Raw genomic sequence first — 18,370 nt, forward strand, 5'->3', positions numbered from 1 at the left:
TAAGTACACAAGTATTATGGTCTCTAGAGTGAGATAGCTTGTGTGGGCCTGGGGGAATCAGAGAAAAGCAAGACATAGAAAAAACATCCAGAGGGAGGAAAAACATATAGATTCTTCTTTAGTAGAGACCCAGTCCATTTTAGATACAGCAAATACCAGGATATGTTATCATAAGGCAGAATATTTAAAAATTAATGGAATCTACCTGGTACTTTCCCTACAAGGACCACACGCTGTTCTACATCTCAGCCAATTGCGACTCACTTCTGCAACTTTCATAGCAAATAGACCAGCCAAATGCCAAGCTCAGTCGATACCACGTAATGAGGTGACGTCCTCCTGCCTGTGACTGTTGTCCACCAGCCCCACGCCTGCAATCTAGAACAGCATAGATCTCATGTTTACCTCTGAATACATCCCAGCTCTTCAGATGTTTAAAGAATCTTTAGTTCAGTTAAGGTAGTAGCTGTCAAACTTCAGTGTGTGGTGGAAACCTCCCCAGGACGTTGTTTACATGTGGATTCTGAGGCCAGAAAGTTTGACCCGGTAGGTCTCAGTTGGGACCTAGGAGGCCTGGGTGATTCTGCTATAAGTGGTTTGTGACTTCTATTTATTAAGCCCCCACTGTATGCCCAGTTTGGACCAGGGGCTGGAGTAAAAACAAATAGGAATATACATTTTTCCAAAGAAGATACACAAATGGCCAATAAAGCATATAAAAAAATACTCGACATCATTAGCCATCAAAGATATGCAAATCAAAACCACAATGAGAGATAACTTCATATCCACTAGGATGGCTAGAATAAAAGTGTCCTTGAGGATGTGGAGAAATTGTAAACCTCATACACTGCTGATGGGAATGTAAAATGGTGCAACCACTTTGCAAACCAATCTTCCCGCTCCTCAAAATGTTAAACATAGAATCACCACATGACCCAGCAATTCTACTCCTAGAATATGTTTTCCAAAAGAAAAACATCTCCACACCAAAACTAGTACACGAATGTTTATAGCAGCATTATTCATAATAGCCAAAAAGTAGAACTAATCTAAATGTCCATCAACTGACAAATGGGTAAACAAAATGTGGTCTATCCATACAATGGAAAACTATTTAGCCATAAAAAGGAATGAAGTACCAAAACAACATGGATGAACCTTGAAAACATTAGTGAAAGAAACCAGTCACAAAATACCACATGTCTTATGATTCCATGTATATGAAATGTCCAGAATAGGCAAATCCATATAGACAGAAATCACTGATCAGTGGTGGCCAGGAACCATGCGGCGTGGGGATGGGAGTGACTGCTAATGGTGAAGGGTTTCTTTGGGGATTGAATTAGTTTTCAAGGGCTGCTGTAACAATATATCACAGACTGGGTGGCTTAAACAATAGAAATGTATCTCTCACAGTTCTAGAGGCTGGAAGTCCAAGGTTGAGGTGCTAGTGGGATTGGTTTCTTCCTAGACCTCCCTCCTTGACTTGTAGATGGCAACCTCCTCATTGTCTTCATGTGGACTTTCCTCTGCGTGCTACTGTAGCATGCTCCTGGTGTCTCTCTCTTTCTCTCTTCTTATAAGGACACTGGTCATATTGGATTAGGGCCCCACCCTAATGGCCTCATTTTAGCTTGATCATCTCTTTAAAGAACTTCTGAGGTATTGGGAGTTGGGACTTCAACCTGTGAATTTTGGTGGGGGGGGGATGCATAATTCAGTCCATAAGAGGGATGATGAAAGTGTTCTGAAACTGCACAGTGATAGTTTCAAACCTCTGAGAGTATACTAAAAACTAGTGAACTGTACACTTCAAAAGAATAGATTTTATGGTACCTGACTTATATCTCAATAAAGCTGTTAGGAAGGAAAAATAAAAACAAAATTGGACATGGCTCTTGCCTTTAAAGAGCTTACAGTCCAAGCAGGCCAACCAGGTTGTAAATAGGCACTTTCAACCACTCGCAGGACCTGCTAGACACTGGTGCACTTACCCTATTTTTATAGGGTGGAGAAGACATTGCAGAAGGGTGTGTAGGAGCCAAGTCTTACAGGACAAATATGAATCTGCCAGAAAAATGGTAAAGAGAGGGTGTCCCAGGCAAAGGAAATAGCATGGAACCCTGGCATATACAGGGACTGTATGATGTAGTTATCTCACTCTAATTTCTCAATATTATCAATATTTCAACTGCTGCTTGGAGGTTACATTAGTCCTGAAGTAGAAAGAGCCTTGGCCTTAAAGTCAGATTCCCCTCCGTTCGTATCTCAGTCTCTCCACATACTTTGGACAGTAACCTAAACTCTCAGTTTTCTCATCTGTAAAATGGGGAAAGTAATAACTACTCTGTATGGTAATAAGTATTAAATGAATGACACAGGAAATATCCCTAGCACATTCTCATAAGTTACTGCTCAAAATATATTAGCTCTGTTCCCTTTCATTCCTCTATTCCTTGGGTAACCTGATTTAAGAACCCTGAACATTGTAACTGTCATTCTTTGGTGACAATATACCCCTTGAAATGAGGTTCCCAGGCCTGAACACAAGGGGCTGATGGAACCAAGTATATTGATGCTAAAACCTTTCATACATTTCAAAATGATCTTAGAGTCTCAGGACCTCTTTTAGTGGTCCCATCATATTACGGTCTCGTATTGAACTTTGGGGGGCAACTACTCTCCTCCCCACACACTACCATCAGAATGTTTATAGATGAGATAGTCTACTCTTCAGCCACATTTCACTCATCTTTGATTTGCAGATTTGATTTTCCCACCTGTGACTGGAGAACTTCAGGTTTAGCCTTGCAAGTCCAACCTGGGTGGTTTCCAGATCACATTTCAGCTTCTTTCATCACTTTGGAAAACTGACTCAGCCTGTGTCTATTGATGCTGCTGCCTGGCTTTGCATCTTCTGCAAACTTGGTAAATATGTCTTTTGGGATCTTCATCTTAGTCATTAGTAAAATGTTGGTGAAGATATCGTTAGGGATGGAACCGAGGGCATTACAAGAGGGCGTACCTGCAAAACGGCCTGAGACCCAAGACTCCAGGATGTTTGGGTTGCTTGTTCAGCCGGCCATGGGTCCACATGGAGACTGCACCTCTCCCATGTTAAAGGATGCCACAAGACTCTTCTCATTGACAGCTGTTAACATGACTTCATCAGATGGGCAGGAATCATGATATCCCATGACTAATTGCTTCTCTCTGATCGTCCAATCAAATAACCCTCTAACAGAAAGGAATTAGGTTAATTTAGTATGGCTTGTTCTCTGTAAGCCCACGTGAGCCTCTGTTGGCCACTGCTTCATGTTCTAAATGCTTACAAGCTGTCTGTTTGTCAGTTCTTTGACTTGGCCAGAGATTGGTGTCAGGCTTACTGCTCTACAATTTCTGAAAGACACTTTTCCTGAAAATCAGAACAGTACTTTTTTGGTAGGGGGAGGCAGGGGAGCACCTCTCCCTTTTTTCCTGATTATTCAGATTATCAACCTTGGTGCAGAGAATGTATCTTCAAGTTGTGTTCTTGGCATGCAGCTCACCTGGGTCTGACTCCATAAACTCAGAAGGCAGGATCCCAGGGTGGTGAGGGGCCCAGAGTTCAGAAGTCGGGGGTGGTCTCAGTTTCATTATTACCAGGTGTGGTCCCTCAATCAACTATGTGCCTTTAAGAGAGGGTCTTAGCCTGTCTGTATCTCAGTCTCTTCATTTCAAAAATGAGGATTGTAACAATCTCTTAGCACAGTGGATGTGGTGCCAAGTAACTGCTCCTCATACGGCACCTGCTGTTGTCACAGTTAACACCAGTGTCACTGTTTTAGTGGCTGGATGTTTTCTCAGGATTGGCTCATATCTTGGTTTTGGTTCTCTTTTTAGGATATTCATTTCATCCCTTTAAGGTACATGACACTTTCTGATAGCTTGTTATGCTTTGTCTCTGTGCTCCCTCTGGATTGCAAAGCCTGCATGGGCAGAGGCTGTGCCTTGGACAAGGAGAGTGTCTTGCACAGCGCAGGTGCTCTGTACACAGAGACTAGAATTGAGGTAAGAGTTGAGAAGCTTTCCTCATAAGTTCAACATCAAAGTGTTGTTGTAAGTTGGAATTCTGTTTCTGAATGAGTTCTATTTAAAAGAATTACTGATGTCTCCTTGGGGACACCTCCACTGCTATGTGACTAAAGTGAAAGCTGCTTTATGTCACAAAGGATCCAGAGATTGAGATCCCCCCTAGTAATAGGCAAGACTTACATCTATGATATAACCACCAATGACAGCAAAAATAGTAATAGTAATAATCATCATCATACATTCCAAGGAGTTGGGAATTGAATTTGAAGCTCAACCATAGCAACAAGTTTTGGCCAGTACATCTGTGTTCTTCTTTTCCTCGTTCTTATTTCCACCTACCCTTGCTGGTCTCAGTTTTCTATTTTATTATATAAGTTATGTCAAATCCTCTGTGGAATGAGGCTGAGTACAAATCCATTCAAGTAGTAAACTATGTAGCAGGACATGTTCTGAGGGTCAGTGGGCAGCTGTACTTTATCACTTCTGGGAACAGAACAAGTGGTAACCCACACAAACCACAGTTTTTAGGACGTGAGCCCAAAGTGTAAGGGTGATTTTCCTCATGGTGTTTTAACCCTGACTGGAGTTTCTGGGTCCTGTGGGTGTTGGCTGCAGAGTCTCAGGAGGGCATGTGGTCGAGTCTCACAGCCTCTCTGGCTTCTAGTGGCCTTATCTGGAAAGTGAGGGGCTGGGCCAGCAGCGGGTCCCAAACCTTTGCTGCTGGAGGAGCTCTCATGTTTCCTGTAGTGGGAGGGGCACACAGGCCCTCTTGCTTGGGCTGCTTTTCAAAGCCCCCTCCAATCCCCCAGCCTCTCGAGAGCGCTGGGGCCCTTCAGCATTCGCAGCGCCAGCAGCCCTCTGACCCCTCCCCACTCCCAAGCTCGCTATTCAAAGTGTGCTCCCTGGACTAGCCACTCAGGGCGCTGCCTGGGACCTAGTTAGAGATGTGTCTTGGGCCCACCCTGGACTGTATTGGGATAGATCCCTGTGATTTGTGTGCACAGCGCAATTTGAGAAGGACTGCTCTCAGATGCCGTGTCCTCCTTTGAGGCTTCCTCAGATATCACACTTTATGAGTCTAACAGTTCTTCTTCCTTTCATTATATGAACATGAAAACACTTTGATTTATCCTCAAATAAGTTCCAGACTCTCCTGAAACAGTGCTGGCGGAAAACCACACTCAAGACTCTTTTGCAGTGTCCTTTGCTCAGCGTGGTTTCCCGAGGAGCTGGCCTCCCTGCCGAGCTCCTGCGGACTCCGTGGGCAAGTGGGACAGCCCGGCACAGTCACCGCTGGGAGAAGCAGCAGCCGTGACGTTTGCAGAGCACTTGGCTTAGCCAGGCTCCCCTCAGCCTCCTGACTCTGGGAAGTGAAGCCTTGTGTGATCAGAGGCAGGCCAGCCCCGTGTCCCACATCCCTTCCTCCCCTTACACAGCCCACTGACTTTTTCGTGTGTGACAAATCATTGACTAAACCCATAAGCTGTCATTCAGGGAAACTGGATCCTTCCTACTAGTAGATTCTAATTTGAGCTCTGTCAGTAGGTTAAGCCCTGGCTTTCTGGTCATAAAAACAGATTTGTTTCGGCCTCAGCACAAGTCAGCAAAAATATAAGACCCAGAATCTGTTGCTTAAACCCTCTAATGGGAGTATGCTAATCCAGAGCTTCGATTCCCTCCCTTTCTATCTCAAAGTTAAATACAGTAACAACTGCTTTGTGCTATAGTTAAAGAGAGAGTTGTAGCTCAAATCCCTATGTTATAATTACTGTGATGATGAAATAGAGACTGAAATCTGGAAATACAAACCTTTTTCCATTTTGGCTGTCTTCATGTTAACTTGAGGCCAACCAACACCTGCTACAGATAAGATCAGGAGACCTTATTTCACTGAAACCCTAGATTATTTTTGTTTTATTTTTGGAGCACCAACTTTCTTCTTGCCTGGATCTTAATTTAATTTTACTTTACACAGGGTTTATCCTTTGTTGGCTTTACCTAGTCAGGGAAATGGAGCTAATCAGATTTTGTTGCTTTTTAAAACTCAATTTGTTCCCGTCTTGATTTCATGGTAGACTTTGCATCACATCTGATTATCTCATTGCAATCCGCAATTCTAGGTTTTTTTCTGTAATGTTCAAAATAAAAACCTGACATGAATTATGTATCAGAATTTTTCATTTTGAATATTAATCTAACAGTAATTGCAAATTTGGAGCATAGAACAGTCATAACAAGAGCTAACCTATTATCTATGGTAAATTATTCTTTCACATCCTTACTGACATTGTCATGCCCCTTAACTTCCTTGCTGACACAAACAGGACCTTGGTTTGCTCTAAGCTCAGTACCTTTCAAAGTGTGATAGAGTGAATGAGTGATTGATTGCATTGAATCTTATGTTATCGATATTTTTGTTCTCAAGGCATGCTACTGCATTGTTGAACAATTTTGAATCAAGTGAGTTTTGCACAATTCAGCTTTTTGAAAACTGGCCCTCACACACACACAGTCACACCTGCAGGGATGTGGTACCCAGGACAACCTCAGAAATGTAATCTAATGCTAGGAAAGGTAAGTCCTCGGAAACATTGTCTTCCCCTTCTGTGTGGTCTCATTCCAAACCTCCATATCTGAGGCTCTGTAACTGGCACAAACTCTTGATTATCGGTAAGATTTTCCATAGCACTCAAATGATAATTAATAAAAACGACATAGCTTCACCAGTGCCTCATCAGGAGCAAGACTGTTATTCTAGTCATTTCATTTTCTCTTCTTTGATGCTAAGGAGGGATGAGTAGAGCAGGTGACGGGTGTTTTTGTTCTTTGAAAAATGGTTTGAAAAATGAGAAAGTTTTGGGCTGTCTTAGCTGCTAGACACTGCAGATCCTATACACAAATGAAAGAGGGGCAACTGTTAAACTTTGAGACGGAATTCTGTTCTTTGGAGTTGTGGTCTGTTTCCTCCTTCAAGAGGTGAATGGCGGCTCTGCTGTAACTTCTCTATGACCTTGGATACATTAGTCAGTCCTGGACACTATAAAACTCTTAGAAGAAAACATAGGCAGGACACTCTCTGACATAAATCGCAGCAATATATATATATATTTTTTTGCGGTAGGCAGGCCTCTCACTGTTGTGGCTCTGGATGCGCAGGCTCAGCGGCCATCACGGGCCCAGCTGCTCTGCAGCATGTGGGATCTTCCCGGACCGGGGCACGAACCCGTGTCCCCTGCATCGGCAGGTGGACTCTCAACCACTGTGCCACCAGGGAAGCCCAGCAATATATTTTTTGATCCACCTCCTAGAGTAATGAAAATAAAAACAAAAATAAACAAATGGGGCCTAATTAAACTTAAAAGCTTTTGAACAGCAAAGGAAACCATAAACAAAGTGAAAAGACACACCACAGAATGAGAGGAAATATTTGCAAACAAAGCGACCGACTCGGGATTAATCTCAAAAATATTCAAACAGCTCATGCAGCTATCTCAATATCAAAAAAACAAACAACCCAATCTAAAAATGGATGGAAGATCTAAATAGACATTTCACCAAAGAAGACATACAGATGGCCAAAAAGCACATGAAAAGATGCTCAACATCACTAATTATTAGAGAAATGCAAATCAAAACTACAATGAGGTGTCACCTCACACCAGTCAGAATGGCCATCATCAAAAGAAATCTACAAACAATAAATTCTGGAAAAGGTGTGGAGAAAAGGGAACCCTCCTACACTGTTGGTGAGAATGTAAATTGGTTCAATCATTATGGAGAACAGTATGGAGGTTCCTTAAAAAACTAAATATAGAACTACCATATATCTGGCAATCCCACTCCTGGGCACATATCCGGAGAAAACCATAATTCGAAACACGCACCCCAGTGTTCATTGCAGCAGTATTTACAATAGCCAAGACATGGAAGCAATCCAAATGTCCATCGACAGAGGAGTGGATAAGAAGATGTGGTACATATATACAGTGGAATATTACTCAGCCATAAAAGAGAATGAAATAATGCCATTTGCAGCAACATGGATGGACCTAGAGATTGTCATACTGAGTGAAGTAAGTCAGAGAAAGACAAATACCATATGATATCGCTTATATGTGGAATCTAAAAAAAATGGTACAAATGAATTTATCTACAAAACAGAAATAGAGTTACAGATGTAGAATACAAACTTATGGTTACAGGGGGTAAGTGGGGGAGGGATAAATTGGGAGATTGAGATTGACATGTATACACTACTATATATAAATTAGGTAGCTAATAAGGACCTACTGTCTAGCACAGGGAACTCTGCTCAATACTCTGTAATGACCTATATGGGAAAAGAATCTAGAAAAGAGTGTATAGATGTATATGTATAACTGATTCACTTTACTGTACAACTGAAACTAACACAACATTGTAAATCAGCTATACTCCAATAAAATTTTTTTAAAAATGACAGCCAAAAAAAATTACTCAATCCTGAGGACCTTAATAGGTTGGGCTGCTTTGATGGATCTACTCTTGAGGGTTTTGTCTAGCTTTAAAATTCTATAAATACATAAAATCCATCCCAAGATTGGGGAAGAGGTTGAGCGAGGGGACGGGATTAGAAACTGGGCAGCTTTGTGTTTCTCATGGGCCAGGTCATTCAGTGAGAGTTATCATCTCTGAGATGTTAGGAAACCTCTGAGCAGAACCATTTTCCAGGATGAAATATCTTTTTGCCATTTTTCTCTGTCTATGCAAGTGTTACTGTCAGCTCCCATGGATAAGTCACTTCCAGATAAGGGCCATTCCAGCAAGGATGTTGGAAGCAGTTTTTATAAACTTTCATTTTCTGATGGATGCCCAGCATGTAGGCTGATGTGCTTCCATAAGGGGAAGAATCACACATAGGGGTTGTGTCTCTCACCACCTGTAACCACAGTGCTTGGTGGGGTGTTAATTTTGATCATGTAATAGTCAATAAACGTTGATGGTGCATCCACTGTGTGCTAAGACTTGTGCTAGACACTGAGGATACAGAAAGGAACAAAATGTAATTGCTCTCAGTCTGGGGATGGAGACCAAGAAATAAATATGGAAAGACACAATTGTCAGAGTTCTTATGGTGAAGGTAGTGAAGGAGCTGAATTTTGAATGGTGATGAGTGTGCAAGCTTGGTTCCATTCAGACATACTGCCAGGTGCTGGGAATCCCACAGTGAATGGACTGAGCTGGCTCTGGGTGCCTGCAGGCCAGTACGGGACCTCCTATGTGAATAGACATCACAGGGGGCAATGGGAGCCTGGAGGAGGGGCCCCTATCCTACCCCTGAGGGGTCAAGAGAGACTTCTCTTGGATGGAGGCTTCTCACAAGGCTGCCATGTGAATAAACATCACCTCCAGTTCTTGGAACTTTGTTTTACCTTCTAAAAATTATAATGATCAACCTTGTGCCTCTAATACCTAATGACCTCATCCTTAATTTCTTAAGTTTGAAGCTTCAGACTATGTAAAACAAAGTAATTACTTATACTAACATTTTTTTCTATCTCCAGAGAATTACAGAAAAACGTATATTTATTATTATTTATTAAAGTATGTTTTCTTAATTGGGGGGGGGAGCAGGAGAGGAGAGAGACCAGATCTTTTAGAAATTCTTTTTTTCTTGGTCATTTTCATCTCAATATATATTTTTTAAAGAAAACAGTTTTAATCTTACAGTACAGTACCTTGAAAAGTACAGTAGTACACAGTACAACAGCTGGCATACGGGGGCTGGTATCAAGTGAACAGGCAAGAAGCGTTACTGACTGAAGGAGGGAGAAGGGGTGGGAAGTATTTTTTTATTGTATATTTTGTCTTATTTTTGATTGCTGTATTAACTGTGCCCTTTACTTCCCTCTTTTCCTCGTTGTCCCTCATTTTAGAAACCTCCTGTTTGCTATCACAACTCCAATATCTCTGCCCAAGGGAAGGAAGGAAACAGCGGTGGAATTTTAATCTTTCTGAATCCTGATACTTTTTGATAACTGCTAAAATTTTTGACACATGAGAATTTTGAATCAACGAACAAAATGGTTTTCAAATTATTTAAAGAAATCCCATGTTATCTTATTTTCCAGATTCACTAACAACAAATAATTTCTAGTTCTTTATTCAAATAGTTTTTTTCTCACTATACATCCATTTTTGTATAGTTCATTGTAGTTTACTTTGTCATAATTTTTTGAAGATTCATATTAATGTCCAAGTAGAAAAGAACCAAGTTATCTTTTCCAGTTTAAAATAGGAGACTTAGCACTTTCTAAGGAAATAAGACATAGCCCCTGTTCTCAAGGGGCTTATCTCTGTTCTAATCTTTATGTACTGCACAGCTAAACCTAACTCCCTTCCTTTGGGTTTTCACAGCCTGAAGCACATACAAATGTGTGGAGTGTTCACCACATCCTCCACCTCTGCTTCTAATCTCTTCTTTAAAAGCCTCCTCTTTCTTCTTGTAGCAAAGTGTTGGTATCAAGATATCTTTGGCCACCAAGCTGGCTTAAACAATAAGAAAGACTCATCTCTCTAACAAAAAGTCCAGAGGGAGAGCAGATCCCCGTGATGAAGTCGTCAGGGGCCTTTGTGCCTTCCCGTCACCCAGCCTGTCGTCTCAGGACAGTTCCTTCAGGACGCCAGCTGGCTTCCGAGGTCAAAGGAGTCACAGGCGAGTGATAGTGTTGCAGAGACGGAGGAAGGGGACTCTCCTCCTATGCTTCCCTTTTTTATCAGTGAGGAGCATCTTTCCTAGAAAACCATCATGAGCCCTCCCCACATCTCCCAGGCCAGAATTACACCACATGTCTAGACTGATCACTGGCAAGGGGACTAGGATTACACATGGTGGGCTTAGATCAGTTATGATTCACCCCAGGGTCTGGGGAGAGGGGGAGACAACCACCGTCTCTTAAAATAATTAAGCCACAATATTTAATGACTGTGCTCGTCTGTATAAATAAGAAAGACAGAACTGCCTGACCACTTGTCTGGAGGTGTGTGGGAGAAGGAGGGTGGGGGAAGAGCCCTCACTGGTTCTCAGGGGAACTGGAGTTGGCTGCGTTACATCCCTGGTGGTAAAGAGAACTTTCCAAGGCTGTGGAAAGGAGCTCCAGGAAGCTGCTCACCGTGAATGGAACCCACTCATTTTTTTGGCTGAAAGGAGAGGAAAGAGCAGTTTGTTCTCAGTGAGCTCTCAGGAGACAGTCCCAGCAGCTTTGGTAGAGGCTGTGACTTAGACACAGGGAGGAGATGGCTGCCTGGCCGTGAGGGCACAGATACCCAGGCTGCCCTCTGTTACCCCCCACCCCAACCCGACCAATTCACACTCACTCATGGATTCCTGGGCTTGGCTGTGGAGTCTCTGTCAAGCCCTGGGAGGAGAGCTTTGCACAGCAGAGCAGTTAGACACTTTGTGTCTTCTCTGTCACCTCCAGGGAGCCCCCCTGGGAAAGGGCTGGTTGGGGTCTGTCCTGAAGCCAGTTCTGTTCTTGCACTGACACCAGAGATTCCCTGCAGAGAACCTCCACTGAGCGCCAGCACCGTTTCCAGCCTTGAGACGTGTGTTCAAGCCATTTCTGTTTTTTAAGTTTATACAGATGGGAAGAGTCATTGAATTTACATGATTATTAGATACTTTTTATTCAGGCAATATTTATCTTCAAAACTCCTGCTCCTGAAATTTCTGTTTACTCTTTTCTGTTCCTTAAAAATAAAAGGCAACCTGCCTAATTTGTTATGATACCGGCATTGAAACACTGCATGGAACTTGTTACCACAAATGAAAATATAATCTAAACAGGAGCCAGGAATAACATATTTGCCAAACAAAAATGTCTGAAATACTTCTACTGTTATTTGTTCTTCGTTTTTTATCTATTATTAGTTATTTTTGCTTATTATCTGTACATAATACTCCCATATGCTGCTAATGTGTTTGTAAATGAAGTCTCCAGAAGCATAGGAGATGGAATTTATCTATAGGTTATAACTGATTTGCAGTTTCATTATTCAGTGTTACAGACACTGCGTCTCAGAATCACTATATCCTAGCTATCTTTAGGAGTAAAGGTAAAATAGAGCAGAATTTAAAGTGGAGAAAAATTGCCTTTATTTTCATCCCTGTGGCAGATGTTGTTGGGACCCCACCCATGTCCCCTGGCCAATTAGCATTTCCTGTTCGTGGACCCAGCCTCCACCTGTGGCAGGGGCAGTTCTGCCTGAGGCCTCCCTGGCTGTCAGGGCCTCTGTGCTCCAGTGGGGCAGAGAGTGGGGAAGTTCATACTCCCAGGAGCAGCCTGAGTCAGTGGATGAGGGAGTCAGTCCCCGCCCCTCGGGCAGAGGAGCCCAGAGGTGTGTTCTATGCCTGTCCCTAGGGTTCCTCCACAGTTAAACCCCAGTTGCCCACAGTGGTAACTGGCTTGATAACAGGCCCTTGAATGGCTCCCCTCCCTTCACCTCACTTTCCTACCCCTCTTCTTACTGCCCAAATTGATCACCTGCCTCAAATCCTGTCTCAGCGTTTGCTTCCTGGGGACCCCAAACTGAGGGAGTCCTCTAGAGCAGAGCATGGCTCGATACATTATCTTTTACAATGTAGTTATATATAGCTCAAATGCTTTTTTCTGATTAAAAATTGGGATAGATAAATGGCGGGGAGCAGGGGGGGATGCGGGGGGTGGAAGGAAGGAAGGAGTGTTTTGTGAACCTGCCAGGTTTTTAGATATTTTAAGAAACACCCCTCCCTGTAACATTTTCATTCTTCGTTCCGTAATGTATACTGTGGTTGTGTGTGTGTCTGTGCATGAGTTACTCTAAAGAAGGATATATAGATATTGAAATTCTCAAGCAGTTTTCTTTCTTTGAAAAGTCACCTGCTTATTAACTTCCATAGCCTATTCAGGTAATGCAAATATAGCTGTCCCTCTACTGGCTATTAGTTTATACAGGGCAAATTGTAAAGAATGATAAATTCATTCCTTTTGCTACTTGGAATCCACCTGGGGAGAAGACAATTCAGCTTACTACAAAGTAGTTTCCGTGTGCAAAAGTGAATGTCCTGGGGCTCTAGTCTATAGATTTTACGTTTTTTCTCTTCTCAAAGGAGAGCTAGGGGTCCTCACCCCATCCCCAGCTCTATTATTGCATTTATCGTGAAGTTGTTCAACTATTTTTTTTACTTGTTGGCCTTCCCCATGAGACTGAGCTTTCTTGGAGGGCAGAAGTTTTATCTTTTTCATCTTTCTATCCCCAGAACATGATACTGTGTTTGGCATACCCAAGGCAGTCAGTAGATGGTGAAATAACAGAAATGTAGAACTTTCGATGTGAAGGTATTTGGCAGTGGCTGCCTGGCACCTTGTGTGGAGTCTGAAGTCAGGCTCAGCAGAAGGATTTTGCTCCTTAGTTGCTGGTGTCTGCCATGGGCACCTGAGGCTTGCTGTCCCTGCACTGTATGGTGATGTCATCTGAGCTCCGTCTGTGTCCAAAAACTGCAACATGCCTGTGATCAGGGGTGGAGAGGAAAAGATCAGATGAATCAGAGTTTTTACCCTGAAACAAGCTGGGATCAGGGATTTAATTGTTAAAAACAAAGGCAGCTCATAGATTATGGCATATGATGATGATCCATAAAATAATATTATCCTTTTCTCTGGCCACAGACATTAAAAATGTTTCTGATTTGCTGAAAGAAGGAAAAACAACTGAAAGAAAATAAAATTCCATCTGTAGTATACCCTCCACTAACACCTACAATGTTTTTTCAGCTACTCCTTTAGGTACCTTTAGTTCCCGGCTTTCCCATCTTTTATTAATGTGCCACTTTTTGGAACAAATATCACTGCCATTTTTTCATGTCCCTTTACGTTTTAAAGTTATATATCATATTAAAGGGGATTAAGTAACTTTTAAAAGGATGTTTTTCCACTCTCATGATACTTCTACCCATAAAAGGCCCTAAATCCCTCAGAAGATCCTAAGTTTTAAGACTCAAATAAATGAATAAAAATTAACCTAAATGAGTCAAATTTTTGGAGGTTCAGTTTTCATTATCCCAAAGTGAGTGTTTCATGGGAACACCTCACAGTGCTCTGTGAAGCATAATCGCGTGCGTCAGGGCTCTAGACGCAGATGTGAGTAACCACCCTCTGCACGGTTGAGGCAGAAGGGGATTTATTCTGCACACAGGTGGCTCTCACAGCTGCGGGAGGCTGCGGGGCAGGGAGGCTAGATTTCCAGGAATGTCAGCCTGGAATTGGCCCACTGCCACTGCCCCCAGGACCACGCTCTTTCTTAGGACACCTGTATTAGCGAAGGGAGGTCCTGTGCCTGCCCTGTCCCTCCACACAGCTCACACCCAAGGCAAGGTCCCGGCTTGGTCCAGCTGACTGGCAGAACCCTAGGTCTCACACTGGCACCCCAACTCAAGGCAGGTGGGAGATGAGGAATTGTCTGTCTGTTTGATTTTATCTAGGGAAGGCAGGACCCACAGCCCAGGGGTCTACTACAGTTCAGGGAGGCTGTCGAAAGACACTGGGCAGCCAAAAATGACAGATTTCTGCTATGATACTGTCTCATGAAAATAGCAGGCAAATTGTCTAAACTGGCCTCTAGTGTTAAAAAAATGTGTAGCAAAAAGATGTGAAGGAAGTACACAAAATTGTTACTGCTGATGATCTCTGTAGTGGATTGTGGACTATGTTTTGTTTTCAAATTTTTCTGTAATAAAACTATATTTCCTTGTAAATTAGAAAAAATGAGAGCTGACCATTTAAGAAAGGATTAGTTAAAATAATTGCAGCCTTGCTAGATGGATGAAAACTCTTACCTTGAAAGTCCTGAGCAGACTTAATAATCTGTTAAACAGGTGAATACTGAATTTTTTACAAAGCAAAAAGTATTACTGTCTTATTTAAGCTGCAGTTAAAATCTGTTTCCTGTGGATTTGCCCTCAGTGGGTGCAGTAGCTGCTGATCAAATTAGAGAGTCACGGCAGCTTAAATCAGGAGGGCCTCAGACATCAATTACCCTAACTTTGTAGCACCCAGCTCGATTTGAAGTTTTAGAAAATACAAACATAGTCACATACACACATTTATGCACACTGATCTGCTTACTATCTGTCTTCCTCAGGAGTCCCAAGGGCAGGGATGACGAATCCTCAGAGCCCACTACACCACTACACACACAGCAGGTCCTCACTGAGATTCCAGAACTCTTAGACCCCTTGGTTTACTTGCCCCTTGAAGACCTTTCTTTCACTCCTACCCCTTGCTGGACACAAGGAAATGTGAGGTTCCTGTTTTGGAAATATAACAGGGCTTCTGCTCTGGGGCTTTTCTCCCCATCTGGGAGTTCTGTCCCCCAGGACACAGCCTGGGGGACATGAACTATTTTTAAGGGCTCAGCAGTGCCTAATGCCCTTGCCTCCCCTCCAGCTGGTCCCGAGGGTCTCTCTCACATCGGGCAGGGAGGACACTTATGCCCCTGGTCAGGTGCTCCTTCAGATCTTTTCTCTTTGGCCTTGGTCTCTCCTTTGGAAAATCAAAAGCCAGGGATTTGACTCATATTCTCTGTAGTTTGTGATGTCATCTTTTTCCTGAGGCAGCCTATGCTGCTTGTTCAATTTGAAATATGTGAAAGACTACAGGGAAATTTGGGGAAAATAACCCTGAACTTCTCAAAGATATCATCTCCCCCATTTGTATGGAAGGTGGACCAATTTGAAGGGAATGAAATTAGCTATAGTTATCCCAAATTTCCAGTCACTCTCCAAAGTTTGTCAGTTCACTACTGATTCTAGAAAGAAACATGTCACTTGGGAAAGACAACAGAAAGTTTGCAAAATGAGTGAGTCTGAAGGGGTGCCTGTTTTTGCAGCTGCTAAAAAGTTTCTCCTGAACAGCTGAAGTTCTGATAAAATAAATATCTTTCCTGTTACTTAGGAGAGGGTGACAGGCTGAGTGTCACTGAGCCAGGGGCAAGCTTCCTTGACTTGGTCAGTTTCTGTGCTCTGCTCGGCTGATAAGGCTCTCACATTATGTGACACGCCATGAGAGTTCCCTCTATCAGTTTTAGGTAAGGAAGGTGGAATATCTCCGCGTCTGCCGGAGGTGATTATATTAGATATCGCCTGTCTTGATAGCCCTACCTTCATCTGCTAAGCTGTGAGCAAATGAGATTTTATGCCTTATCATCAGGCTGCCAGACGGGGCTCAGGTAACTATATGTAAAATCCCATGCCCTGTTGCACAATAGTTGATGTTTGTAAGAAAAAATAAGTATCTTAAAGCTTTTGATAGCATTTGTTCCTTCACAGCAAGAGAATATTGCAAGTTTGAGTGAGGCTTTATATCCCCGTGCTGTATAAATTAACCACTGTGACTTTTACAACTGCACATTGGCTGGGGCACAGTAAGTACTGGAAAAGTACCATGAATATGTCATTTGGCTTACGGCTTTATCATTTTTAGAAGTTACAGGAAAACAACCGCATCTGTCATTTCAAGCTCCTTTATTATACCAAACAGTTTGAGACGCCACTCTTAATAACATGAGGTCATTTTTAACCAAATTCTTGCTAGAACAGTCTCTCTGTAGAACACGTTACCAAGCAAGAATTTCTCCAGAATCCACTCCATTATCAAGTAGGGGCCTGGTAGGGCGTTCAAGACCTAACAAAACCATTGTGATGACCCCTGTCCAGTGTTATTGGGGCTGGTCCTTGGTTACATAAGGGAACAATTTTAAAATGAAATGACATAACTAAAACGTTTATAGCAACTTAAAACATATCGTTGTACATTTTCTCTCATTTTTGTTGTGCAGCCAACATCTGATGTCCTCTGATGAGAGGTCGCTTCATCTTTTTTTGCATAAACTTACCCATGTTAAGTTGATTAAGTTTTCCAAGTTTACCTTCTTTAAAGTAGAATGAGAATTTAGCAATCTCAGTTCAGAATGCTAGATTTTTACATTTTTAAACCAACGTTTTAGAACTGTCTTATCAATTACTTCTTTAACAGCATTTTTTTTTTTGCAACTTGTCATTATTAAGCTTTGTGGTAAGCGTTTGACTTAGTTTTTCTAGCAGAGACAACACTCACTCACCCTACATCCGTTTGTCATATTTAAGTCACAGATTTACAATACTGGGCACGAGTGGCATAAACAGGTTTGGGAATAGATGCTATGACTTGGGTAAACACCTCAACTGGAAGGTGGTCCAGAGAGCACCTGCTGGCCACTGCGTCCCCAACACAAAGGTGGCCATTGGCATCTGTTAGAAAGGACTGCAGAGCTCTGGTTAATCTAGGATTTGGTTAAAGGGCCTTTAATTAAGAGAGCTTCTACTATAAATACATTTTCATTAATATGCATAGGTACTTAATCTTAAATAACATTACTGCAAAATGTCTTCTAGTATAGGTCCTGCAGAACTTAATGAACAGCTAAGATTCACTTATAATCAGTGGAATCTGTCAGCATACATAATTGGTGCTCTAAAGTGCTTTTCCCGGCAATCTGTTTACACCGTGGCACTGTAATTGGTTTGGTCATCAGTCTGTTTCTTTCCGTAGATGGGAAGAGATAATGTTTTGGTCCACTCCTCATTAGTTATCACAATTTTTAAATTAATAATTTGGAGATGTAATGAGCTCTTGTTCCATTTATACATGCTTGAATACCTCTGTCAATGTTTTTAGATTTTTTTCTTCTCCTAAATACTGGTGGCAATAAAGTATGATATGCCAAGGATAGTTTTAAAAAGAAAATAAGTAGATATTGATTCTGCTGATATTAAGTTGATAGATTTGGAAAATTTTAGAGCTGAGAGACAGAGAGAAGCATGTGTATTTATATACACATGCAGAGGCAGAGAGAGAGTCAGAGAGGAAAAGAGAGTCAAAAAGAGAATAAGACAGATGCAGAGAGACAGAGTGACAGATTTTTAAATTATATTATATTCACACACACACACACACATATATATATATATATATATATATATATATATATATTGAGAGAGAGAGACAGAGAGATACCAAGATAGGAATAGTGAGAGAAATAGAAAAGCAGACAGAAACAGGAAAACAGATAAGTACAGACAGAAAACACACAAAGAGACAGAAAAAGACAGAAACAGAGACGCCTAGAGGCTGAGGAAGAGCCGCTTCAGCCACGCCGCTCAAGATTAGCCCTGTCTCTGCCCCGTATGACCAAACTAGGGCCACAGGTGTGGAGGGCACTGCCAGGACAGAGGCAGACC

The 18,370-nt window shown here is 42.2% G+C and overlaps 1 protein-coding gene across 1 annotated transcript in view; it reads left to right on the forward strand.

The window, feature by feature from the left end:
* NEK11 (NIMA related kinase 11) overlaps window positions 1-18,370 on the forward strand; it is a 158,448-nt gene that overhangs the window by 24,213 nt on the left and 115,865 nt on the right.

The sequence above is a fragment of the Mesoplodon mirus genome, assembly GCF_964341445.2.
Source record: "Mesoplodon mirus genome assembly, chromosome: 6".
Taxonomy (NCBI): Eukaryota; Metazoa; Chordata; class Mammalia; order Artiodactyla; family Ziphiidae; genus Mesoplodon; species Mesoplodon mirus.